Consider the following 27,277-nt stretch of genomic DNA (forward strand, 5'->3'; position numbering starts at 1 on the left):
GCCTCTGTCAATTCCCTTTTTTCAGTTTTTCCCTCTCTGGTTTCCTGGTGTGCTAGATCTGGGACTCAGTGCTTGATACTCCTAAACTGATGCTGACTACAGTGAGAAATATTTCATAAAAATGTATATTTCAACATAAACTCTGAAGCAAAGCTGCCACTGTATCCAGAGAGGAAGTGATGATTAGTTTCTAATTTACACGTGCAGTGATTTCTTTGGCAAGTGTGAATTCTATGTCCTACAGTAAGGTTCTCTGTAACTCTTCCTACGTGAGGCAGCTATGGGGGTATTAAAAAGATGCAGAGGTCTACTTGCACTTGAGGCTATTTAATTCATATATAGCTGTCTGTCCAGATTACATGTGTGGATGGTCAGGGGTGAGAACTGCAGAGCAAAAATCAAATAGAGGTGTCACACACAAACCACGTGAGAAATAGCGGAAAGATTTGACATTTATTCATGTGCTTCACCTTTTAATAGTAGAATCTCTTGTTGGTTTTTTTTTTTAATCTTCCTTTTTTTTTTTTTTATCAGTTATTCCGACAGCAAAGAAATGACTTTCATTCCTTACCTTGAGGATCGGGGGGTTCTCAGTGCTGATCAGGGTACTGCTCTAAGCAAAGAGACCAATTCTGAAATGAGGGTATTGAAGATAAGCCCTTCTGAAAATAACCCTGGCTATGTAGTAGGATTTCACTCCCAGAAATCCATCTCTTCCTCCCACAAACTGCCCTTGTGGAGTAATATAGGAAGGAGATTATATATTACCTCATCTCCTTACAGAGAAAAGGACAAGTGCTATGGGAAAGCTTTGTTTCTTTTAATCATTCCAGGCATCCCCTGCCTTCAATATTTTTACCAAAGAGGTCCTTGGTTGCCTCTAGAAAGACACTCTAGTGAGAGAGAAGGGAACAGAGTAATGAAAATGATGACCTCATCTGGAAAGGCTTTCTAACCCAAAGGGATAAGCTAGTTATGACCCCTATCCTCAAATCTGTGAAGCAGACAAGGACAGAAAGCGTGGTATGAAGTTATGACTACCTCCTCAAAATTGTGCTAGGTAACTTTTCAATCTGATACTACAGTTTAGCAGGAAACATCTTTTTCTCGCAAGCTCATCTTTATGTTTTTATAATGGGGTGAAGACACAAACCTCTATGTAGAAGATCTTTAAGGCTACTGACTTTGTGCTAGAAATAAGGAAGAGAAATATCACATTGTGGGAATGAGGAAACTATTTTGAAGAACCTAGGAAGGGAGTGGATAAGTTTCATTCTCCCTTCCTCTTCTCACCTACCCATTCCCGAACTTGTACACTGTATTAATTCCATTAGGGAAAAGTTAATTGATGATGGAGACTTTGCTTCTCTCAAAATAAAATCTTTTTATATTTGAGTCATTTCGGTCCTGAACAGCACATTTTCAAACCACAAGTAGAAGGAATGTACCAGATAAGTTATAGTGTGAATTTATGGTGTTTGTTTTAAACAATAAATTTGACCAGCCTAATAGTAAAGTTGGGTTAGGAAAGCTAGAATCCATTCCTAAGAGCACCAGAAAAAGGAAGCCCAGTATATTGGTGGTAAATGATCTGCCAAAGACCAAAGAAATACTCTAAGAAGGATGGTAAGAAGAGGTTACCTGTTTGGGGAAAGTAAAGTTAAATTATATTTAATCTGTTATATTTTTTCTACAAAATTACCTAATATACATGCCAGAAATTGATCAAAGTTGAGCTACTGTGCTCATGAAGTGTTGACTAACACTTTGGATACCACATCATACCTCTATATAGAATACAACATGGTGGAGCTCTTTAAGTCTTGTATGTGTCACTAATATCCAGTTATTTTGGTAGTCCTATGGTAAAGTCTTGGACTGGATTGCTTCTCAAGTCTAAAAGCCCAACTGAACACGAGGCATTACTCCCAGTTTTTTTATTAGCAAGATACCATATAACTGTCCCATAAAATAATTTGGAGAGAAGGTAAATTTTTGAAGCTAACTTGAGAACACATCTTTTAGTGACCCCATTATCAGTGGTCGAACTTGGACTTATTTTCCATGTTTATATTAAACAGTGTTATTGAAAACAATAATTCTGAGGGCAAAAATCTAATACGAAGTAATAGGTACCATGTTCACATGTATCAAATTTCTAAGCTTCTGCCTTAAGAGCAAATAGAGAGAGATCATATTGGAATACCTGACCTTTGTGCCTAGCTTTGTCTTACTTTACCAAACACAAGAAGATTGTGAGTGTGTGTGTGTGGCGGGGGGCACCGAGGGTGCGGGTGTGTGTATACACACGCATGTATGTGTTTTAAAACAACTACAAACAAAGGTCAAATTGTCTGGTAGAGCAGCCAGTGGCCACATCTGCAGCAAAGACTTTTTTGTGGGAGCTCCTAAAGCTTATAACCATGGAGTGAACCATAATTATATTGTTTAGAAATCAATGTCAGAGAAAAAACTCTTTTGACTTTAACCATTTCCTCCATTAATTTGGAGCTGTCTGGAACCTGGCCATAGGAATATTTACTTGAGTCTCTGTGACTTTCCTAGTATTTCAATGGTTTTAATGTAGAATTGATTATCAAATGACTAAAAGAAATAAAAAAGCAGAAGTCAAGTTAAACTTTAAAAAGGTGTCACTGTCCTTGACTTTGTGATCTTTTTGGATTAGATTTGCTAACGCTTGATGTCAATTCCCAGAGAACTTTAGCTGCAGACAAAATAATGAGATATGGTTAAGCTGTAATAGTAAGTAGATACCCAGGTATCTAGAATATCCATGTTTTTAGCTGCAGATGAGTTTCCATTTATTTATAGAATTAAAAGTATTCTAAAACCATAAAAGTTGTATGAGTTGTATTTCCTTGGAGACCATATTGAAAAGTTTATATACACATCTGGGCACAATCAGGGTTTTTCTAGTCATACTGTTACATCTACTTACATCCTTTCTGACTTCAAAAGTAATGCCATTATTAGGCTCGAAGAATATTTTACATTGAGTGCCATGGGGTGAGTGGCAACTTTACTTAGAATAATTTATAAAAATAAAATCTAAAATATTATCTATGGTTTCCATAGAAGAGCATTTTTTTCTGAATAGCCCACTTTTGATCTAACACTCTTAACTTGGTTGTTTGTATACATCCCATCTTCATTTCTTTAAGTCAAATATTTAGACCCATCTCAAATGCCACTCCTTTTATGAAGCTTTTCTATTTAATCCTCTTCACCTCTTTCTGTAGCAAAAGTCATTCTTCCCCAAAATGCCCCCCAACAAAATTTTGTGAAATTTTGTTTTCTGAAACTTATTACTTAATTTGCATCATAATCGGTAATTTGTCTCATCCATCTGTGAAGTATAATTCCTCAAGTGAAATAACTTTACTTGGTATGAAATCTTAGTGGAGATTCTCAAAAAATTTTTTAACTACAATTGAATCTCTTTCATTGGAAAGAGAAATTTTTCTTGAGAGTTTCCCATACTACTTAAGACAGACTGATAAATAAAAACATCTTTAAATTTTAAATTAGACAATGGAAATAATTTTTAATCCTTATGAGTCTATAAGCTCCCTTTGTTTCAGATGCTCAGGCATCTTTTACTCCAGATCCTCTTTTAAAAAATCATCTTAAGACTCCGTATGTTCAAACTCATAAATTATGACTGTTTAAAAGGATAACAAATACACAAACTGGAAGAAAATTAAGAGATTAAGAATGGGACCAGAAAAAAAGAAATTAAAATTTTCTTCCTAAAGGATGAACAAAAATCCTTAGAGACGAGAAAGAAAGAAAGAAAATGAAAAACTAGAAAGCTAAAACTATATATTTATTGTCTTCAAGGCTTCCACCATAAATGAAAAGGAAATAAAATTGAAGAAGGGCAGACTTGTCTGGTATCATGCTTACACAAAGCTATAGACAAATTGACTCGCAATTTGTCAATGTGAATCAGTTAGATAAACATATATGCTTTGTGCAAGTCACCAACCAAACTATGGAATAGTGATATAAGTACAAATAAACACTGAACTAAAAGGTACCCAGGAAATATTTTAATTGCATAAGAAAAATAAGATTGAATATGATAAGTGAAGGAAAATAATTAAAGAAGATAAAGTTGTATAGAAGTAGAAAGAATATTTTGTGGAGGGGAAACTGAAGAAGCACAGTGATCAAAGCAAAATAGTGGAAATGGAATGGTTGGAGTCCATCACTCAAACAAGAAAAATGTCAGGTTTGAGATACGCTGCTTTCTAATATCAGCATTAGTGAAAACAATTAAAATTAAAAATAATCAACTTGTAACTCATTATGGAATCAACCCTGCCCACAGCTTTCTAGGAAAGAATATTCTTAGTATGATGATTAGAGAAATGAAAAAAGGGAAGGCTCAAAGGAGGGCAGTAGTCAATTGTTTATGTCCTAAATCGGGCATCATTAGCACTTTTATCGTTTGATGGAAATTGCTGCGTGAAAGCCAAATTTGTGTTTACAAAAAGAAAATGATGCTGTAGTAGAGAATGTATTATACTGCATGGATTTGAGATATGAGGAGCCATCATGGTATAGTAATACTACCCTAGTGAAAAAACTCAGCAGTGAGGATATACATTGAACATTCAACAGGATGTGGCCGTTAATTTGGTAGTGTTCTAGTAAAGTAGGTAGAAATAAAGGACTGATAGATGAATTAAATATAATTAAATAGTTCAGTATAATTGTCCCACTCTACTAGGTCATACACTACAAAATTAACAGTGAATCTATCCTAAAGAACGCATTTAACACGCTAACATACAATGTGGCCTGCTTAAGAAAAGGTATTATTTGTAGTTATAAGGACTGGTGAATAAGATTATCTAAAATGAACACAAAATTCTCTTTGGTTGGGTAGATATTTAGTGGAAATTCTTTTCTTTTTAAGATTTTATTTATTTTTATTTAACAGACAGAGGTCACAAGTAGGCAGAGAGGCAGAGAGAGAGGAGGCAGGGTCCTTGCTGAGCAGAGAGCCCAATGTGGGGCTTGATCTCAGGACCCTGCCCCGAACCGAAGGCAGAGGCTTTAACCCACTGAGCCACCCAGGTGCCCCATTTAATGAAAATTCTTAAAGGGATTTTCTTTCTTTGAATAAGAGGAACATCTGCCATTATATAGAATAGCTATAGAATTATCATCCTTTGTGTTTTGTCTGTAGCCAAAGGTCAGAAATCAATATAGTCATGCCTTGGTATATTTAGAGGGTTTCATATGTTCATTTATTTCTTTGGGTACTTTTTCCTTTAACCGCTGTGAAGAAGTGATTTTCTTATCGATGACTGGTTTTCTTCAATATAGGTTTCAGGTCTTAATAATTCGGAAGGAATGAGATCCTGCAAACATTTCCTGTGCTTCTTTTGCTTTATATTATTGTTTAAGAAATAATCCAGCCATATTTTTGAAACTTCATTTCCTCTTGGTGCACTTGTGGATGAACTGAATTTTGAGACTAACTGATCTCCTGGACCTCTTAGTTCCTTAGATACCAGCTGCATGAGATAAGTGAGATGATGTAGGAGACCAGTACTGCTGGAAGACTTGCCACAAGTTTTCATCATACCTGAATAAAGAATGAACAGAAGCTACAGCCCTTGGATTCCTGCACAGTGCTTTGCGCAAAATAAGCATGGATTTTCCTTTTTCCTCTCATCCCCAAACAAGCAGGAATCCACATATAATCAACAGTACTTCTGATTCCATGGCAATAAGCCCCAAATCTGAGGGAGGCATAGAATATTCACACACACATGTATCCCTTACAGGGAACTACATGGTTTTTGATCAGGGCTGATCTGCTTATAAATTTAAACCTGCTGTAAAGACACCTTATCCACTGGTTTCATGTAAATGCATAAATGCTATTTGAGAAAAAAAAGAAGATATCCAAGTACCCTAAGAAAAATGACTTGATTATAAATCGTACTATGATGGCATATCTCAGCACTACTATGTCTGGCTTAAGAATTACAAACAATAGAAAATAGTATAAAAAATAAAAATGCACCTTTTAAATAATGTTGCAGTAACATTTAAGCCATTTTCCATTTAGTGGTGGAACTTTTATATGTCCTTACTGTAAACCTTAAGCATCATCTTCTTGTAAACCTTACATATAGTATACACATTTAATAAATGCTTCTTTAATAAAGAATTAGGTAATTTAATGAAAGTTGTAGCTGTCACATAACTTTAGGGGATAGGAGGCATTACCCACAAATCTGACCTGTATGTCTGTAGTTTACACACACACACACACACACACCTAATTTTTAAATATCTCATCGCTGCCTAAAGCATTTTCCACTCCAGCCATCCATTTAGTCATTTTCTTTCCCAGTTACTGTCCATGACACCCTTTCCTTAGACCCTAGCACTAGGGTCATTTTAAAAATCTCTTCTCGGGGCGCCTGGTTGGCTCTGTCATTAAGTGTCTGCCTTCAGTTCAGGGCATGATCCCAGGGTCCTGGGATCGAGCCCCCACATTGGGCTCCTTGCTCAGCGGGAAACCTGCTCTTCCCTCTCCCGTTCCCCCTGCTTGTTTCCCTCTCTCTCTCTGTCAAATAAATTAATTAATAAAATCTTTAAAAATAAATAAAGTCTCTTCTCTTGCCCCTCATTTCCCAATCAGTCACTAAATTCTGCCAGTTCTCCCTACAAGAGGGAGAGTCAACTCCCTCTTCAGTTGACCTCTTTCTTTTCATTTCCAGTACATCCCAGTGAGTCTAGGAAAAGGTGGCCCTTATCTCCTTTCTGAATTTAGAAATAGGCCACCTTTCCTTCAGGATATTTTCATAAAACCTTTAAGCATCTAAAATAATTGCTCCCACCATCATTTTCCTTATCTCGTTTCTTGACTAGGAAGCTACACTGCTTCATTCTACATATAACTTAAAATCCAAATTCTTCATCTGGCTCTAAAGTTCTTCTATTATGAGTTATTCTCCTTGGCCTCTTTTTCTTCCCAGACTCTAAGGTCCTTATCACCTTCTGTTTCCTCTAAAGTAGAATGAACAAGGGTTTCAGTTGGACATCTTGGCAATCTTTGTGAGCCAGGTGAGTCAGTGCCCCCATATCTCACTGGACCTGCAGTGATGCTTCTGTTCTTCATTACCCTGCTTTAGCCAAGCGGGAGGCTTCAGCCTTTCCCACTTCCCTGTCCTTGTTTATGCTCTCTCCACTGTATGATGCTCTTCTCTGTCACTTCAGAAAGTGTATGTCCACCACTCCCTTCCACATCTTTTAATCCTGTTGATTACCCTAAAGAGTTAATATATTCTGTGTACACTCACTTTTGTGTTGCTCTGGAAGTGTTAAGTAGTTTTGCCCGTATAGACTATGTTATTGCTTGATTCCCCACAAGATTATAAGCCTCTTAAGGGAGTAGAGAGAATCTTCTTAAGTATGATACAGAACTCTGCATAAAAAAACTTATTCAGCAAATGTTTGCTGCTGACTTCTTAATGAAATATGTGACCATCAGATCTCAGTGAGACATTTGGATTTTTCAGTTGTGACTAAAAATAGTCGTATGTTGCAGAAGGACTCACTGTATATCCATAACCTGCTGGTCTAGACCAAGAGCTTAAAAATATTTGAGGGACAGGTAAAGTACTCGAGACTCTCAGGCAGGGTATTGAGTTGGAAGGCCTTGAATGTGTTCTATTCTGTGAAGAATGTCCAAGGTCCTCTGTTTCTTGGACAAGCAATAGTTCTCAGAGGCAAGTGGGGCAGGTTCACTATTTGGTAGAGGAAGCTTGCCAAATGTTGCGATCATATTCAGATGGGTTTCTCCTTAAATGAGCACATCTGACGAGCATCCCCACCCAAGCTGCTCTCTGAAGATGTAAGTGGGCAACAAAGCACAAGTGTGACTCAGTCAGCTGCCAGAGACTGACTGGCTCCCAAAACATCCACACCCACCACTTCACACTGTGCAAAATGTACTATTTTGCTTTCATTGTGCCAGCCCAATGTTTTAGATGTATCAATGAATCAGGAAAGGAGAGAGGCCATCAATTTTATGGATCTAATGTTAACAGACTCCATACCGGTCTCACGGGGACAACTGTTACGTAAGGAAATCTCCTTCGGACCCTATTTTAGCCCACCTAATAAAAGCTGATGGCAGCGCATGGGTTACTTCAAGGAATATAGTTCTATGGTTAAGGAAGAACTAGAATTAAATTTTATTTCTTGCTCCCAAAGAAAAACTTTCTGAGAGTATATGGAAAGGCCTTTTTGGCCATGTACTAGAGAACCATTTTAGAAAGATGGTTCAGATCTAAGATTTGAAGAGAACATTACCTTAACCAGAGGCTTGGATTGTGTATTCTTAAGTAATGAAAAAGACTGCCTTCCTCCAACCTGATGAAGAAAAGCAGTCTATTGAGAAATGCTTGGTATCCATGCAAAAGATTATCAATGATAATAACACTTTATACCACATCTAACCTCTACTTCACTGGAATGTAGGTATTATTTTCCCCAACTTACAAATAAGAAAATCAAAGCTTAAAATGGTCAAGTGGCTTACACAGGGTATACAAGTATGTAAGTGTCTTTGATAAATACCCTGATCTTTTCCGTGCCAGTGACTATGCTCTGAATCCCCACACTGCTGCCTTCCAACTAAACAACACAAAGAACATGAAAGCATTTCACAAGCTATAAAGTGGTATACAAATGGCAGTTTATGTAGGAGACTAAAAGTCCTGAGGACAATTTCCAAATTACCCTGAAAAGAGCTTTTGTAAGTGGCTTCTATTCTGAATACTTTAAAGATACTAGCAGCTCTTTTTGGTTATATACAGAAGGCCATAAGTTGTTCTTCTGTGGCATCCAGACCATCTAATAACAACAGAATTCCTAGTGTTTTTTGACTTGCCTAGCCAGGAGTATGAATATCCAAAGTAGGTTTTCCCTCCTTCATATACAGGGACACTTATAGATAATGCCATCGCAAGGACAAAGAACAGGTGTGAGCAGAATTCTTGTATTTTAATATATACATCAACTTCGTGAGCCATTTCATTTTAGTTTTCTGTCAGGATTTCTTGGTGATAGCCACATGAAGTAGGTAGTCGTTCTTCTAAATTTATGGTTGGATAAAATTAGCTACTAGAGATACTATCTCCCATGTTCTAGATACTAAGTAAATACAGATTGAATGAATGAGTCACAGAGTTTTTAACATAGCTGGAAGATACCCTACACATTTGAAAATCTCGTTTTTAAGAGCACATCACATAATTTTATTGGCCTTAGGTAATGTGCCTTTTTAAAATTTTTTTATTTTTTTATTTGATTTCTTTTCATTGTAACAGATTTCATTGTTTATGCACCACACCCAGTGCTCCATGCAATACGTGCCCTCCATAATACCCACCACCAGGTTCCCCCAACTTCCCACCTCCCTCCCCTTCAAAACCCTCCAGTTGTTTTTCAGATTTCCTCCCCCAAATCATGTTTTTTTTTTTATTGATTTGCTTTCATTATTTCAAAAATAGCTCTGTCGTGCTCAGAATATTAGCAAGAAGGTAATTTGTAAACAAACACGTAAAATGATAAAAGTAAACTATTATTTTAAAAATTCATTAATGAGATGAAACTTAAATGCTCACTGTTTTGAACTTCATTTATCTCTATGACCAAACTCAATAAGCCTAACTATGGCTAGTGTTTTCTCAGTGATGGTAGGAGATTGTGTTGTACACCATCTGTGAGAGCAGAAGCCTGGACCTTCTTGTTCACTGCCTTGCCTGGTGCCGACATAGTGGGTGCTCAATAAATAGTTCCTGAATTAATGAATAAATGGTTTCTAATTTGTTTGTCATTTAGTTTAGTAAGCTTTCCTAGAGTGAGAAGGGAAGTGTTTAAATTAACAATATTTATCTGTTTTCTGAGACTTTTCATGCTTGCTCTCAAAGGTAAATTTTACACAAAAATCTTTAAAGAAAAAGACTTCAAAAGACTTTTGAATTAAGGTATTATAAAAAGAGAACTCTTCCCTTTCTTAAAAAATAGTTGTTACTTTCATTTCTATTTTTATGACCATTGAAACCTTACCTTTTTTCTTGGTCTTAAAAGTGTTAACTATATTATTATAAATATATGCTGATGTTGTTAAAAAGCTTGGGAAATATAAGTCTTTGGGTGTAGAAAGCTATAGTCCTTGGCTTATTCTGGAAACAGCCTATTTTCTAATAGAATTTATATGACCTAAAGGTTTTATAGTGAATTCACTACTTGTTGTTTAGAACATGAAGTGCCAAGAGGTAGACAACTTGGTCCATATCATAGGTAATCAAGATGATACGTGATGCTGACCTCACCGATCCAATTCTTGCCCCGTTCCTCTGTTCAAAATCTCCTCTGCACCATTTATTTAAGACAGGAGAAGCCAATAGGACTCAGAAATTATTGATTAATTTCTAAATTTCAATTAAAAAATTGATTGTTTATGTTTTCCTGGGTACTGTATGTGTGTGAGATTTTTTGGTTTCAGTCACTGTTATCAGTTGTGATTCATGGTTTCAGTATAGATATCTCTGCCTTTCATTTGAATCCACCCCCCTTCTTTTTTTTCATTGTAGTCGTCCCCGGAGCAAATCCTGGATGTGAATGTGCCAGGAGCTATGCAATAAGTTATCTGTCTATTGAATAAAGCTATTGAGGAATCAGTATGTTTATATGTTTATATGTTTGGAAGGGAATTTGGCTGTGTTATTTCTGAGTGGGTCTGATTCACCTGAACCCTGCCTTGTGTACCTCACTGCCAAAGGAGAAAAACCAAGTAGGTGGAACACATGTATCTTTTGTGTACAAGTCTGCTAGACCTCAAACAAGATAACTGTTGACAGGGAAAAACAATTTCCTTTTCATTCTACAGGATAACTTAGCTGCTTTCAGATGCAAAAGCCCTTCCCCCCAACCTCCATTCTCCCTCCCAAACCCCCTCCCCTTTAATTCCTGTCTGGAATGGATTCCTCCCAAATGAGGATAATCCTGCCTTAGCTGTTTACTCACTTGGTTACCTTCCTGGGCTCTGCACCGTCCACAACAGGCTTTGCTGCTTGTGTTTATTCCTGCCAGAATGCACTTAGGAGTTTTTATTATTGTTTTGGTTGAGGTGGCACTTTAGCTTTAAGCCCTCATATTTATGATTTAAAACTTTCTGTCGAAATTGCCTGTTGGACTAGAATTTACCCAGCATATTCTCTGTTTAGACACAAATGTTTCATAAAATTTGAAGAAAATGTTGGACATGGCAGCCCAATATTCAAGAATTCATTTCACTCACCTGCCTTCAGAAGTAGCTGATGTACCTCTATGCATTATGTATTGGACAAATCTGGACACTCAATAATTAGCCATAGACACATACCTAACCTTAGGAAACTATTGTAAAAAAATTCTACATACCTTTTAATAAAATGATCCATGATCATTGTATGTTGTTTCAGAAGTACCCTATGGATAGCTACATGATAGTTAAGTTATGATTATTCATTCTTTAATGTTAATAGTTGCTGTGGTGCTATAAACTCCAGGAGAGCTTTGCAAAGCCTGCATCACATATATTACTTCATTTCATCTTCATAATCATCCTATAAAGTGGGTATGATTACTCTTATAACTTGCTCAAAGTCACCTTGGCTGGCAAGTAATTTGCCCAAAGTCATCTTGGCTGGTAGGTAGCATTAGAAGGTCTGACTCCTTATCTACCCATCTCTAGACCCTTTGCTTATTAGATGTACCCCTAAACCTGAGCAGTCTGAGTTACTTATTCTTCTTAAGTAATAGTCCTCCATGAATACTTTTTGTCGTGTGTTGAAAGAACTGGCCCATGTGTACTGTCACAGCCCACAGGTTGTTTTGTTTGTTTGTTTGTTTGTTTGTTTTTAAATATAAATTATCTTTCCTTCTCTTGGGGATGGGTAGTTTGTAATCAGAAGCGAAGGTTAAAGGATTTATAGGGGAAATGGGTAAATTCCTAAACTGGAGTATGGTAATCGCTCAAATGGGGCATCATAATTTAAAAATAATTGCACTTTCCTAGTGTTGTTGGTTACATAAAACTCTAAGCAGACATCTACAAATTCAATCCTAATCTATTGTGTTTTATATTCTTTCCAATGAATACCATCACTGACACATTTAAGTTAAACATATTGTAAAAAATCGTGTGAGGAATGTTGTAGAACTGACAGAGAGTGGCACTAGAAACCTTAATTTTAAATTTCATGACCTTTGTGCAATTAGAAGCTCAACTTTAACATTGCATTAACTTAGCTTTTTTGCATTTAATTATAGATATTGGGTTAAAGCTATGGAAGTTAATATTTTAAGCCCCCATTAATGGTTGTAATCGATTTTTTGTATTATTTTTTGCTATAATAATCAAAAGAGCACTTAACCTGGACAGGAAATAAATCTGGGATTCTGGAGATTAATGTTATCTGCTAATGTATTGTCCTACCACTCCCTGGGAGCCTAGGTTATCTGATGCTATATGCCAGACCTTACAGGTAACAAGAGTCTCTTCTAGGTTTCAGTATTTCTCTTTGAATTGTCATAACAGCATTGTTTTTTTTTAGTTTCACAGTGGGATGTATTTTAAGCAAATGGAGGGTGGGGATTCCAAGATGAAAGGAATTGACATAAAAAAAGCTCAAGGAATTGCTTAATTTGTAAATTTAATCCTGTATCATGATTCCTCATTAGGGATATTTGCTGTTCTGATTCAGTACCAAGCACAGGGGGCAAATGGGACAGAAAGGGCACTAACTGTATTGAAGACGGCACTAGAGATTTGGAGGGCTCTTAATCATTAGGTACTTAAGCTCACCTAGAGAAGTGATTAGTGTTTAGAAGTGGAGACATGGCTACGGGAACACAGATAAATTAGAAGGGAACAAAATGTCCAGTTTGCCACAGTTCTTTTAAATAATTGTAGCCAACGCAAGGGATGTGGCAATGCTGTCCATCCTGCTCACAGAGCCCTCACAGGCTGCTGAGTCCCGGTACCTCTGACTGTGTGGTACAGGGGCAGCCTGAGCATAAGGATCCCTGGCTTTGTGTTTTTTCTGCTTCAGGTCTCACTGGATACTCTCAGATAAGCTCTTCACTCTCTTAATTTTCCATTCTTCTACTTGTGACATGGATGAAATGCCTTCCTCTCAAATAATACGAACATTTATAACACATTCTTTAAAAGCGTGGGTCAAAAACAGTTTACAACTAAGAGATGATGAACACTTCTAGCTCAGAGTCACTGGGCAAATACGTAGGAGGATCTCACCAGAGGCTTCAAGGTGCAGATGTGGATGAAACGTTGTCCTTGAGTAGCTCTAGTGAGGGCTGTGTGAAGCAGAGGGTGGATATAATCTAGAAAGAGATCAAGTAGATAGGATAGGAATGGTATCAGTGCAGTCGGAGGAGGGCCTGATGGTAGGATATTTGAAAATCAAGAATAAGTAAACAATATTAACATGATGTAGAGGAGAGAACGCTGGAACAGGAGTTTGTGCTGGCCTTGGCTCCTTACCATGTGTGCTCCAGAATACTGTTCTCTGTTACTGTGTTTCTTTATCTATAAAATGGGTGTACTGTCTGATTGCTTATGCCACAATGTATACTGAGAGATCAGAACTACATCTGTGGCAGCACTTTGAAAACTTTACAGTGCTATGTGAATGTCTAGCATTATAGCTATCATATTACCAAAAATGGTGGATAATCAACATAATTCAATAGGTGATTGAATAATTCAATAGGTGATTCAGCCAAAATTTATTTCGCCAGAAATTTGCCAAATAATTGTGGCTGAAGTAAACGTTGGTACCTAAATCACATGAATAATGCCTCTGACTGAAATTTTGTGGTATGGAACTGAAATGTTGGGGCCACAGATTAACAAAGTAAGTCTGACTTGCCAAAATTATAATCTTCTGAAGCTAGGAAAGAGAAACTTAAAAGTGGAAAAATCCTGGACACTTATACATTAAAAATGACAGGTTGAAAAAGAAGGAGGACTGTGCTTTTCCAAATGTCAAAATTTGAAATGCTAATAAAATCCAATAAATAAGATATTTACCATGGCTACAACAACTAGCAAAGGTTAGTGTGGACAAGGACTAGAAACCATTAAAAATACTGAAGAAGAACAATCAATGAGAATGCCAACCCTGGAAGAGTTTTAATCTCACTGGCCTGTGCTCAAGTCATAGAGCATCTTTCATAGACTGAATCCAGCTGTAATTGTTATTTAGAAGAGACTTTTTAATACACATATGATTTCCTTACTGTGCTGCTTTTTTTTCCATAGCAGAAGTTACTTTTGAATCAAAGTAAGAAAAGTGTTTTTACATGATTTAACTCCAGCAGTTGGAGTCAGATGACAGAATGCTGAGACACAAACAGGACCTGTCTCTACACATCTTAGACAGAGAGCAGAATATTCAAACATGTGTATCTTGCACTTAATTTAAACTGCGTGCTTGGTTACCTATCTCTTTGGCAATTCAGTATAAAGTTTTATTACTGTGAAATAGAATAGGGTAGGGATTTATGTCACACAAAAATGAATTTCCATGGATGGGAACACACATGAAATAATTTAGGTAAGCAGTATGTCAAATGAAAATTTAAGATGTTAGAGCTGGTGGTGCAAAGGGAGGAAGCAAAGAGGAGGTTTTCTGTAATAGATGATAAATACATCACCAGGGAAAGAAAAAGGACCGCAGTTGCTATAGGAAGTTATTACTGATGTTGAAGAATTGAGGAAAACACTGAAGAATGAATTTTAGGACCAAGAAATCAAAGCAACTGATTAGATGAAGGGAAATCTCATTTGAATGTCAGTGGAAAAATGTAACACTTAAAAATAAATGAATGAAAACCATGGGCCCTGAGGTTCTATGGATTGAGCCATTAGAAACATTCCTTTAAATCTTTTTTGCAAAGTTACCAAAGGAATGGCGATGAGCAAAGCTCCCGTCCTATCACCTCTGCAAAAATCCTTCCTTTCGTTTATTCAATTTTGTTTTAAATCAGTCCCAATTTTGAGAAATGGAATGTGAGAATGTTCACTCCCATGGTTCTCTGCTGGTTTATAGTGTAACTTAGGTATGGTGGAAGGGTATGAAAATCTTTTTTTTTTTTTTTTGGTCATTTCATCCTTCTTGCCTTTTTTATGTGTTTTTGTGAAGAAATTTAGTAAGTAGTAAGTCTCTGATATTGTGGTAAAAGAAGTCCTATTTTTAATTGGCCTTCAGTTCTCCAGTCTTCAAACCTAGGCTAAAAGTCTCAAAAGAACCAAAAAGACACTTATTAGGATTTAGAACTTAATTAGCTAATTTAGATAAGGGACGAAGAGGTGGGTTAGGAAAGTTTAAAATGTCTAACTTGATGTCATTTGCCAAGAGAGGTAACATGGAAGGAAAAAGAAGAAGTTTGCCAAGAAAGGCAAGTAATGCTTTTCATTTGGGACTTGTGTTTAAGGTTGCTGCAAGATGCTTAGATTTTCTTAAAATATCCAGGGACCATAGACAATACAGATCTGGAGCTCCAGAAAAAGTGCTAGCCTGGAGGTAAAGATTCAGGAGTTACTTGTCAGGAAGTAGTAGGTGAAGCCATATAAGACTGGATGACATGATTCTAGAAGTTGTGAGGAGAAAAACCGTACAGAATAAAAGGAAATTCTAGTACTCAAGGAGTGGACAAAAAAGTGGAGCCAAAAAAAGTCAAGAGAGGACTGTCAGTGACAGAGAGTGGGAAAATGAGGCTAGTATCGAGGAAACCAAGGGTGAGGTGTTGCAGGGAGGGGCTGTGGTGAGGCCAACTAAAAATAAAACAGAAAATGTCTAAAGAGTTTGATTCAGAAGAGGTTAATACTGACACTGAGAGAGGTACCAAAAGTGCAGTGCTCTTTTTGAGATAATAGTTTATAGCGATAATTTCATTAGTGGTAATGGTGGTAGAAGCCCCATGGAACTCACATTTTTTTTTAATCCCTTTGTTCTCATGTTTCTCAGTTTATCCCTTCACTTATCCCTTCCTTTGGTAATGTTTTAACTTTTCAAAATATTTAATGTGCACTTTATTTGGGGAGCACAGTTCTTAGGAAGGTAGTCTACAAACTGCATGAAGAGGCTGTGGATATCATATTAACATTTCTACACCAGAAAAACCCATCATCCCTACCTTCCACCTAAATAAGAGAAGACAAAAAAGCTAGGGTTGTTTTTTGTTTTGTTTTGTTTTTAACCACCTTTTATAATTTCCAAAACAGTTATGTTCTATTCAACATTTTTTCAACTAGAGTTCTGTGGAGGATGAGAAAGTGAATAAAATGTGTACTGTCCTTGAACATCTTACACACCAGTAAAGAATTCATTACATGGTGAAAACATGGTCAAAGAAACATAAGTAAAGTGTCTGGAGAGACAGCCAATTTCTGGCTTAGGGGAATTCTTAGTTAAGATAATATTGGCTTTTAGAAGACATAAACAATAAACATAACCAATAAACATAACCAATAAACATAAGCAATAGAAGTTTCTCTTTTGCTTATGTAAAGACTGGCCAAGGATCCAGGTTGGCAGGGATTCTGTCATCCATAGCACGCAGCTTCCAAGGTCAACTTGGATGTGACTTCTAGTCAGAAAACTGTTAAAGAGAAAGAGCAATAATTGCAAAGGATTGTTTTGGTGGCGGGGGTGGCGGGGGGGAGGTCAGGGCAGGAGTAGCTCATGTCATGTCTGCTGACATCCCACTGGCCAGAATTTGGTCACAAGGCTGTAGCCATCTGCACAGAGGGCTGGGAAATGGAATTGAGCTATGTGCCCAAGAGGAAAAGCAGAGGGCTTTTTCATATTAGCCAGAGATTGCCTGGGCTCAGGGAAGGTCCCAGGGGTATGATTTAGATTTAGAGGCAATGGAGGAGTCCATGGAAGAGTGATACAGAATGGGAAAAGGGAGGGTTGAAGGAATGAGCTGTTCCAATTTCACCTCCATGGGTTGGGTCCACAATGGTGGTAGGGACGTGTTAGCTTTCCATGTTAGCTCCTTGACAACATTGTTCTCTCATCTGAGAAAATTCATCTATTTCAGAGAAAAAAAAAGTCTGTAATGCATACTAGTTTACTTCACTGGATATTAAATGCTAAAGCAGAGAGGAATCAGGCTTTTTTTTTTTAATTTGAGAGGTAAGGAAGAAGAGCCTGGGGAGCCCATGCCCTCTGGGTCTCACTCTGTGAGGCATTGTTGAAACCAGGGTAGAACCCAGGCCTCAGCTGCTGTTCCAGAGCTCTCTCTATGAGGGAGGTACAATTTTGTACCTACAAAATTTTGTAGAATTTTTACGGGAGAGGAGTGAGGGTTAAATTCCAGTCAACACAATTATGTAGAAATAACCATGGCGCTTCATCATAAATTGTTTCTGTCATCGTATTTTAAATTCCACTGCCAAACTAAAGGAAGTCAGTTAGTACTGATGTAAAATCTCTTCTTTGGTAATCAGGATAGTCCATATGTACTTCTCATGAGAAAAAGAAATCTTTTCTTTTTTAATCTGAGGGCCACTGTATATATACATCCTCTTCTTCTCATGTCTCAGGTCCAAATATACAGAGCCAGCATAGATGAAATCAGCATGTTTAATGTCAGTCTTTTACCTTAATTTCAAAGGATAAAGGGAACCAAAGGTTATTGGTAAGTGAGCTGGATGGCTATAAATGAGTTTGTGTTGCTTTCATTGTTATAAAATTTTAATTGGTATCAATGCTAAAATGTATATCAGAATGCATGTCACAGCTTTTGTACAAAAATACAATTGACTTTAGAACATATTTTCTTAAGTGAGAATGATAAATTATCTCAGAACTTGTGATTCTTTACTTTTAAAAATCATAAGGTCAATTCTTTAATTAAAAGATAAATAAAAGTGCTCAGTGTCCATGTAATCAAATCACTTATATCAGGATAATCTGCTAACAAAAAAAAAAAAGGATAAAAAAAATTATGAAGGGAGGGATTCAGTCTATCTTTATAATAATTTGCCTCAGAATGACTTCTTTTATGGTCTCATAAGATCCACTTTTTGAAGCCTCCCTTTCAATGCAAGAAAATGGAAATGATACTGGGTACAACAAAGAATTTGTCCTAAATTTATTCATGTCAGTTTCAGTCATGAGGCTTATTTTTTTCTATTAAATAATAGGTCTCATAGACAAACATTCTTTTTTCCAAAACAATGTGAATATATGGTCAGCCTCTGGTTTAGAAAATATAGATATAGGAGCACCTGGGTGGCTCTGTCAGTTAAGCATCCAACTCTTGGTTTTGGCTCCGGTCGTGATCTCACTGTCAGGGGATGGAGCCCCGCATCAGGCTCTGTGCGAAGCGTGGAGTCTGCTTATAATTCTCTCTCCCTCCCACTCATTTTCTCTCCCTCTCTCTCTCTCTCTCTCAACCAAATAAATAAAATCTTTAGAGAAGAAAAGAAGATACAGATACAGGTACAGATCTAGATAGGTATATACCAAGATATAAAATACCCAATTGGATCTTCTGATAAATATATATTAAGTGGTACAGAGTCCAGCTCTGTGTATTGCCTGCCCGCCTATTTGAGAGTCCTCTCCATGTGTTCCTACAGAGGCAGGTTAGACAATGACTTTTTATACCTTTGAGATTATGGCAAGGCATGACAACGACCATTAAATAATGAAATACAGCTGAACATTTATAAATACCAGACCTGAGAATGTTTGTTGTTGGAAGTCCCAAGATAAGGTGCATCTGGGTATGTGAGTATTGTGATGACAGTATGCTACAGACCTTGCTGTAAAATGCTTTCCTGTGAAGTAATGTGGTCTTATCCACCAAAGAGAAGAGACTTCTTGATAAACCAATACCAAATTGAATGCCCCAAATCTATTTCCCATGTAAGAATTGCCCTCCAGGGAGGCCCCAGTCAGGTTTTTGGACCTGCCATCTAGTGGCCACTGAAGTAACAAGTCAATTGGCACATTTTGGTTTTCACTTTAGACTGGAATTTAAATGTGGCTCATCTGCAGATAAATAAGGCGGTGCTCCAGGCATTAAGCACAGTCCCCCTTTTTTGTTAGACATACTGCCATTTTAATAGAGCAGCTTCAAGCAGAACATTTGTTATATTCACAGGAAAACAGATTTTCACACAAAATTATATACTTCCCACCTGAAATTTAAGAGAAAAGAGATCAAGAGAGAGAAAGAGAATAGAGAGAAGAAGGGAAAGAAAGAGGAAGGAAAGGAAGGGAAGGGGAGGGGAGGGACGAAGGGGGTGGGAGGAGAGGGGAGAGGGAGGGAGGAAGGGAAGGAAGGAGGGAAGGAAGAAAAGAAAGGGGAGGAAGGAAGAGAGGAAGGGAGGGAGGAAAGAAAAGAGAAAGAAAGTCTTTCAATATTGAAAAGAGCTGCGGAGTGCTGAAGGGAAAGGGGAGGGGAGAGGGGAGGCTGGAGAGCAGGCACATTTTCTGTCAAGTAGTTCTACTTGTGAGACTAATTCTTACAAACTGTGCACCCAGCAGAGTAAACCTCTTATTTTGCTGCTTTTGCTCTGATCCCCCACATAGCTGTAATGTTCTACTTGTTTTTCCCTGTCCTATAAACCACATAGGCATTTGATATGATACATAATGTTGGCAAAGGAACAATTTACAAATGACTTAAGTAGGTAATTATTTATTAGAATGTCGGTCTATAGAAGTCTATGTTACTGTAGCAAAACCTGGTAAGAGGTTAGTTTTATCTCAGCGTTTCTATTATAATCCCTGTTTATTAGTTTTCCTTTTTCCAGGGACTTATGAGTGGAATGTAAAAATGCACAGTGGGCTATTATTATTATTTATTATTTGTCAAAGAAATATGAATATACAGAGCAAAGGCCAGTTTGTGAACTATGCCAGACAGTCTCTAGCCCCAAAGACCTCACAATACAACTCTGAAGCAGGTCCTGAAAAATGCAAGACAGAATGAAAACAGATGGATGAATGATACTTATTCAATATCTTAAATATAGAACTCAGTGGTGCAGGTGCATCTTCAGATGTTATTTGAAAGAAGAGACAGAATATCTTGGCATTGTGTCATTTATTCATAAATATTATAAATTTTATATTATTTGAGAAACTATTCTAAATATACAGGGTGGTTTGAAAGAAGGTGTGAAAGCTGATTCCCTCAAATGAGACAAAGGGCAAATCAAGTGAAAAGCAGGGACCGAACATAGTTAGAAAAAGTGAAGGAGAACAAGACCAAGAATGGAGCCAAAGAAAAATCAGCCCCAAGGGGATACATAAAGTTTGATGAAAAAGAATTGCAAGAATTTTTTTTTTTTTAAAGAAAGAATCAACCAAGAAGAAAGATGGCCTTGGCAGCTATGTCCTGAATACACCAAAATTGCCAAGAGACTCCAGGAACTATGGCAAAGACAATGATTTAGTTACAGAAATTGCAATGCAAGGGTGTAGAATTCTGTGTGGTTGGATGAAGGGCCTGGTCTTAAACACAGTATCTATATAGCAGGAGGAAGAGCCAGATTTACCTAAATGCAGAAGTAAAAGGTAGGGATGGGAGTCAGGTTTATCAGATTGTTGAGGAAGACAGAAGTCAGTGAAACTGTCCAATGAAGCCATGGTATTTTTTTTTTTCTTTTTGAACAAACCTTATCTGTCCTGCATTATGTTAGTTCTTTGGGAGTACACTAGATGTAAGTCAGGATCCCTGAGACAAAAATAACCCTATGCTCAAAGTGAAAAGATAAGATTGACACACCTTCAGCAATTAGCAAAGATAAAGCTGCTGGTGTTATTAGGCATAGCAGAATTTTCTGGAAGAGCAAAATCAGCCAGCCTTAGAGTAACCATGGAAAAGCCATCCAGGAGATGGGACCCAAGGTGAGAATTGAAGAATTGGTATATAGGGAACTGACATTAAAAACAGGGAGGAAAAAAAAACAAAAAACAAAAAAACAGGGAGAAACATGATGAAATTGTCAGGATGGAAATCAACAGGGTGTATGGGGGCTGGGGGTTGTAAAATGCCCCTGCTGGGTGAGATGGATGGTTTGAGCAGGAGAGTATGGAGAAACAAGTAGGATGGTAAAGGGGGCCAGTGTGTGAAACTGAGAAATGAGGATTCCTCAGAACATGATGGGGCCACTGATGAATTCATTCTAGAAATATCTACCGAGGGCTTATTATGTTTCAGGTGCAAAATAGAGAAGGCTTTCCCCCTTATGGACCTTAGATTCTAATGAAGGAAGATAGAACCTCCCTCCAGCAAAAAGCAAGCAAATAAACAAGGTTAATTTCGGAGAGTGATTAGTGCCATGAAGAACATTAAACTCAATGATGGAAAAGAGTGGGACTGGCAAGAGTCGTGATGGCCCAAAATTGGGAGAAGAGAGTAAATATTTGAAAGTGAAAATTCTTAGGACGTTTATGTAATTTAAAGAGAAATTACAAAGTGATGTCATGGGTGATTTGTAGCTCTCCAGGCTGGGAAATCAGAAGTTTGCTAATGCCCATCATATCAACCGGGAAGATGAAAATTAAGGGAGGAAAAGTTGGGGAGGAGGTCAGAGAGTTCCCTGCTCCCATAATCCTTCTTGCAGGGATCCACTAAGCCTTGGTTGCCACCTCCAGTTTCTTACAGATTTTAGTCACTGACTCACTAGCACTCTTTTTGTCTTTCCCTCATCAGAATTCCTGGTCATTTCTACGTTAAAATATGTAATCCTTCCACCACCTAGGGTCTCAATTCCTTGATTGTCTCGTGATCTGTCCTTCACCCTAACACAGCTCTTCACTTCTGCAGTTATACTTTAGACCTTGTCATTACTAATAATCACAACTTTTCCATCATCTCCATTTCAAGCATCCCACTCTTCAGCCACCACCTCATACTTTCACAGTTCCCTTAAGGCAACAACTCCAGAATGTACTGGAGCTCTCATTCATCAGTTCTACCCTTCGGCCCTCATATTCTCACTTCCTCATATAGTTTAGATTCCTTGGACAATGATTGTAATCTTCTTCTTGCACACACCCTTAATGTCCTTGATCTTCTCTTGCTTCACTGTCCTCTCCTGGCAAATCCCAACCATCATGATCATATGCAGCTCCGTGCCTTTTGTAGGCCTGCATGCCAGCTGACTGTGGCTGGAGAAAAACATGCAGGTAAAGTGATGACTTTCACTGTAAATTCCCGATCACTCCAAAGGGTTCTTAGTGCTGCCCTGCAATGATATTGTGCTTCCCTGTCCATTTACTTCCCCATATCTCCACAAGAGCATTTCATCTTTCCTTCTCTCAAACTTTCAACATTTCCCTCCCTATTCTTACTCTCAACTTATGACCCTCCTTCCTACTTCAGTGAAAAAATAGAAATAGTCAAAAAAGAACTTGCATGAACACTGGCTCTCCAGCACACCTACCCTCCCATCTGCATGCATGCCCACACATTGTCTTCTCCCCTATAACTGTGGATAATCCTTGTGTGTTGCTGTCTCAGCCCACCCCTCACTGTGCCTTCAGTCAGTCCCACCCCACTCACACACTCATACACAGTGCTCCTGAAAAATCTCCCCTCTTTCTCGTACTTTACCAATTTTCCTTCTCTTCCAAATCTCTCCTATAAACATACAAACATGTAAGTTCTCTCAGTCTAAAAATTACCCTTTTCTAACCCCACACTCCCTGCCAGCTACTATCCCATTCCTTTGATTCCCTCTATAGCCAGAGTTCTGAAGAAATGCCTACAATCACGACAAGCACTCTACTTCTACTCTCTAATTCTCTTTGATCCTTCTCTAACTAGCATTTGCACCCACCATTAAGATTCACCAGTAACTTCCAAGTTGACAAATCCGTTAACTAATTCAGTCTTCATCTTTCCCCATCTACCAGCATTGTTTTCCAAGGCTACTTCTTTCACTATTAAAATTTTCTTTGCTTGGTTGGCTTTCAGTTCCCCACATTTGCTTGATCCCCCCCCCCCCATCTCCTGGGCCATTCTTTCTCAGACTTCTTTGCTAATGTACTCTCATCCCTGCAACATGCAAAAACCAGAAGCTCCTAGAGCTCAATTCTTGAGCCTTCTCTTTTCTTTATCTCCATCCACTTCCTTCAGAGTCACACCCCAGCTATGGTTCAAGCTTGTAGCTCTGGTCCAGGCCCTTACCCTGAATTCTAAGTTCACATGTTCAATTGCTTACTCATTGTCTCCACCGTGAGCCTAATGGACGTGAGGGACCCAACAACTCCCAGTGGAATTCCTTATTGTATTCAGCAAATATGGTTTTCCCCACCTTAGTAAATAGCACCTCCATCCTCAGAGTTGTTCAACTCAAAAGTTCATTTCTCTCCCAGCTTTTTTATTTCTGTCACAAATTCAACTTACCAATGAATTCTGTAGTTTTGCCTCCAAAATACATTCAGAATCTTAACAATTTCTTATCCTCACCACCGCTACTACCCTGATTCAAGCTACTACCATCTCTTGCCTGGATTATTGGAGTTGCCTCCTAATTATCTTCCCTGCTTCTGGCCTTCCACTTACAGTCTATTCACAAAACAGTAGCCAGAGTGATCTTTGTAAGGTATGTAACATAATTAAGTCTGACTTTGTCACTCCTCTGCTCAGAACTCTCTAAGAGTCCCCATCTACTCAAAGGAAAAGTCAGAGTCTTTATGGTATTCCAAAAGGTCCTACACATTGTTGCCCCTGGTTAACTTCAGTGGTTTTCTTTAGCACTTGATCCCTCACTCACTCCTCTCAAGCTCCCTTGGCCTCTTTGGCTTCCATGTCTACTGTACATGATTTCACCTTTGGCCTTTGCACCGGCTTTTTTCACTTCCCATAATGCTTTTTCCCAGATGAGTCTTGTTTGCTCACCACCTCAAGTATTTGCTCAATTTCCATTTTTTTTTTAAGATTTTATTTATTTATTTGAGAGAGAGTATGAGCAGGGAGGAGGGGCAGAGGGAAAAGCAGGCTCCCCCTCTCTGCGCGGAGCCTGCTTTTCCCTTGTGATGCGGGGTGATCCCAGGAGCATGGGATCATGACCTGAGCTGAAGCCAGACATTTAACCAACTGAACCACCCAGGCACCCCTCAGTTTTCATTTCTAAGTAAGGCTTTCATAACCACCATTTTTAAAATGGTGCTTCCCACACCCCAGTTTGCTTCATTTCTCTTCACAGCATTTACTCCCTTCAGATATACATTTTAGTTACATATTTATTCCCGCAAGATGGAATATAAGCGCAATAATTATAGGATTTTTTGTATGGTTTCCAGGATTTTTGTCTGGTTTGTATTTTAAGAAGTCCCCAGTGTCTAGAATAGTACCTGGTATATAAAGGTGCTTAGTAAAAATTTGCTGGGTGAATGAAGAAAGAATGAGTGTTTCTTTCCTTGAGTTTGCAAGTGTTTTTATTAAATGCAAAACTTAATACTGTGGCATGGGCCCCTTGATTCTCCATGGCAAAATTTTAAGGTTCTTCAAAATTAATTTTGAAAGTAAGTGCACTTTATGCAGGTTTATCCAGAATATTAGATAGGTCACTATTTCTGTTTAGCACCCAAAGCAGCAACATCTAAAGTACTTATTTTTTTCATTTGGTAAATGTTTACCAGGGAATATGAGCATTCTAGACACAAGTAGTGACACGTGCTAAGGCTCAGAAACAGAAGAGAACATAGCACAATGGACTGTTACAATATCACAAGTGACAGATAACAGAGACCTGAGCTAATGTGGTGCAATGGGAACAAGAGACCTAGAAATGTGAGAAACATCAATAAGTAAAAGGTCACTAGAATGAAGAAACCTGGTTGATGAGGAAAACAAAATACTGCCTATCTTTATCAGGCTATGAAGTGGAAAGTGATTGTGAAAGAAGTAGGTAAGAGTGGAACTTGAACTTAGAAGACATGTATTGTAAAAGTCATTTTGTAGGATATAGACTTAGAATCACTCATTGTTATAGTTACTACAAAAATATTCAGTTGTTCATTGGTGACCTTGTTGGAATGATTCCAGAAGGTATTCTGAAAGCAGGCCCTAACTCTCATTCTTCTAACCCTCTTACTGACAGTTGAAATTGTTTAAGGTTCTAAATTTTCTACCTAGTGACCTCACCCTTCCTGAAAGTTTGTTTTTCTTATTTCACACTGAAGTTATTAGATCAGTAGAGTAATGTGTATGTATACAGAGATACACACACACACACACACACACACACACACACACACACAATAGTTTTAAACCCAATTAGCTGTAAATATCGCATTCTATGCATAAAAGCCTCCCTCAGTTATTAAAAGGAATTACATTAGAATTACAAATCTGGTGATTATTTGAGGGGTGATGAAAAAGCAACAGATGGTTCCCAGGTATGGGGTTTGGGCAGATGGGTAAATAGTGATCCTGTTCACTCACATAAGGAACATAAGAAGAGGAGAAACTTGGAAGAAGATGATTCAGCTTTGGACATGTTGAGATATCCAACTGAAATTGTCCAGTATGTCTTTTGATACAGAGGGCTAGAGGTCAGGAGAGAACTAATGGCTCAAGACACAAATTTGAGAGCTATTAACATATTGATGATAACTAAAACTGGGAATCATGGGTATACAGTGGGCAGTGGACATAGTAATATGAAAGTATGTGTAATAAAACATTGCCAGATATGACCTGGACATCAAGGAACTTCTGATCACTTATCTGACATCTTCCTAAACTAATTTTCTCTTAAATGCACTCCCACTCCTCCCCTACACCAGCCCATATCCTATCCCCACCCTCCTTTTTATTTAAAAACATCTATAGTTCAACCCCTGAGCTGTTTACCTTACATACATGCCTGATCTCTGTAACAACAGGATACCTCAAAATTGAATGCAGGAGAAAAAGAACATCTGTAAGATCACACTGTTAGTGAACTCTAAGCTCTCATTATTTTAAGAAACTATGGAATAAGCCTATTTGCATCGTGAACAATGTCCCCTGATTTATGTATTCACTCAGAGTTTTTGTCAGATTTTCTTTGACTGGCATAGATCATATTCATCTGTCATAACACAAACCATTGGGCTATTTAAGAAGACCTCTGTTAACAAATGAGAGGTAGATCATCTTTTTTTTTTCTTTCTTTCCACTTGCAGTGAAGTAGAAAGAAACACTTAGAACTTAAGTTACTCCCTAAGGGCCAGCCTCTCTGTATGTCAGCCATCCTACAGAAATATAACTTCTAATTTCACTGTGCTCTTAGATTACTAATTTTTTCCTTCCCTTGAATTATATAAATATGTTTTCTGGCCATACCACTTTAATCACCTCTATGCCTTGGTAGGTTCATTTATTTACCTTTTCATTTTAAAATGTTTTGTATCTGTTCTTTCTCCTCATACTTGAAATTTTCCTGAGAGAAGCAGCCTTTGAATGCAAAGGGTATGTATTTTAGAGTAGTAGTTGTAATCTCTGTTGTCCCAAATTTCTAGAATCTGATTGTCAGGGACTTCTCTTTGCTGTGCCTCTTCATTGGCAGTCTCACTTTCTTTCTTGTGTCTTATCTTTATCCCTCAATGCTACACTGTTAGTGTATGCAGTCTCTATGGTAACTGAGACACATGCCACAATACCAAGATTACCGGAGCAACCATCATAGTGGGGAAATCGGCACATGCACTCCTTTGGCACGATGGAGGTCCCCCCCCCCCATTGAAACTGGGATCAGATAATACTATTTTAATATTCAGGCAAGGAAGGGAGCAGAGGAAATGCTATGAACCCAGTCTTTCTACCCAGGCACATTGTTGGGTTTTGTTGGAATTCGTGAAGTTGATCTTAGTTGTCATGAGTAAAGCTAGACTGCTGCATAGTTTCTGACCAGACGTGGATAAACTGGTTGACTTAGGGGAGGATGACGTGCCTTATTCTTAGAGATATATGACTAGTCTGTAAACAAGCTAATTTTACTGAAATCAGGTTATTTTCATAGGTAAACTCCAGTAAGCTATAAAAATTATCCACTACCATTGTATGGACAGACTTTTTCAGGTGGTTTCCCCCAAAACAACTGCAGATTGACCCAGTGAGGGCAAAGGCAAAATGGTTGTCTCCCACTGTGCCTTAGGGTAAAGACAGTTCTTTTAGGAAGGAAGGAGAA

At 37.9% G+C, this 27,277-nt stretch overlaps 1 protein-coding gene and 1 long non-coding RNA gene across 37 annotated transcripts in view; one reads left to right on the plus strand and one right to left on the minus strand.

Annotated features, from left to right (window-relative positions):
• Positions 1–27,277, plus strand: part of ZBTB20 (zinc finger and BTB domain containing 20) — an 816,455-nt gene that overhangs the window by 583,756 nt on the left and 205,422 nt on the right. The gene's annotated exons all lie outside the window — the stretch shown is intronic.
• Positions 8,362–26,686, minus strand: LOC131825110 (uncharacterized). The gene is made up of 3 exons (XR_009351131.1): positions 26,476–26,686; positions 13,361–13,446; positions 8,362–8,424 (listed from the first exon to the last, which is right to left on the minus strand). It is a non-coding gene; the product is annotated as an uncharacterized LOC131825110 (long non-coding RNA).

Source organism: Mustela lutreola, chromosome 2, assembly GCF_030435805.1.
Source record: "Mustela lutreola isolate mMusLut2 chromosome 2, mMusLut2.pri, whole genome shotgun sequence".
Taxonomy (NCBI): domain Eukaryota; kingdom Metazoa; phylum Chordata; class Mammalia; order Carnivora; family Mustelidae; genus Mustela; species Mustela lutreola.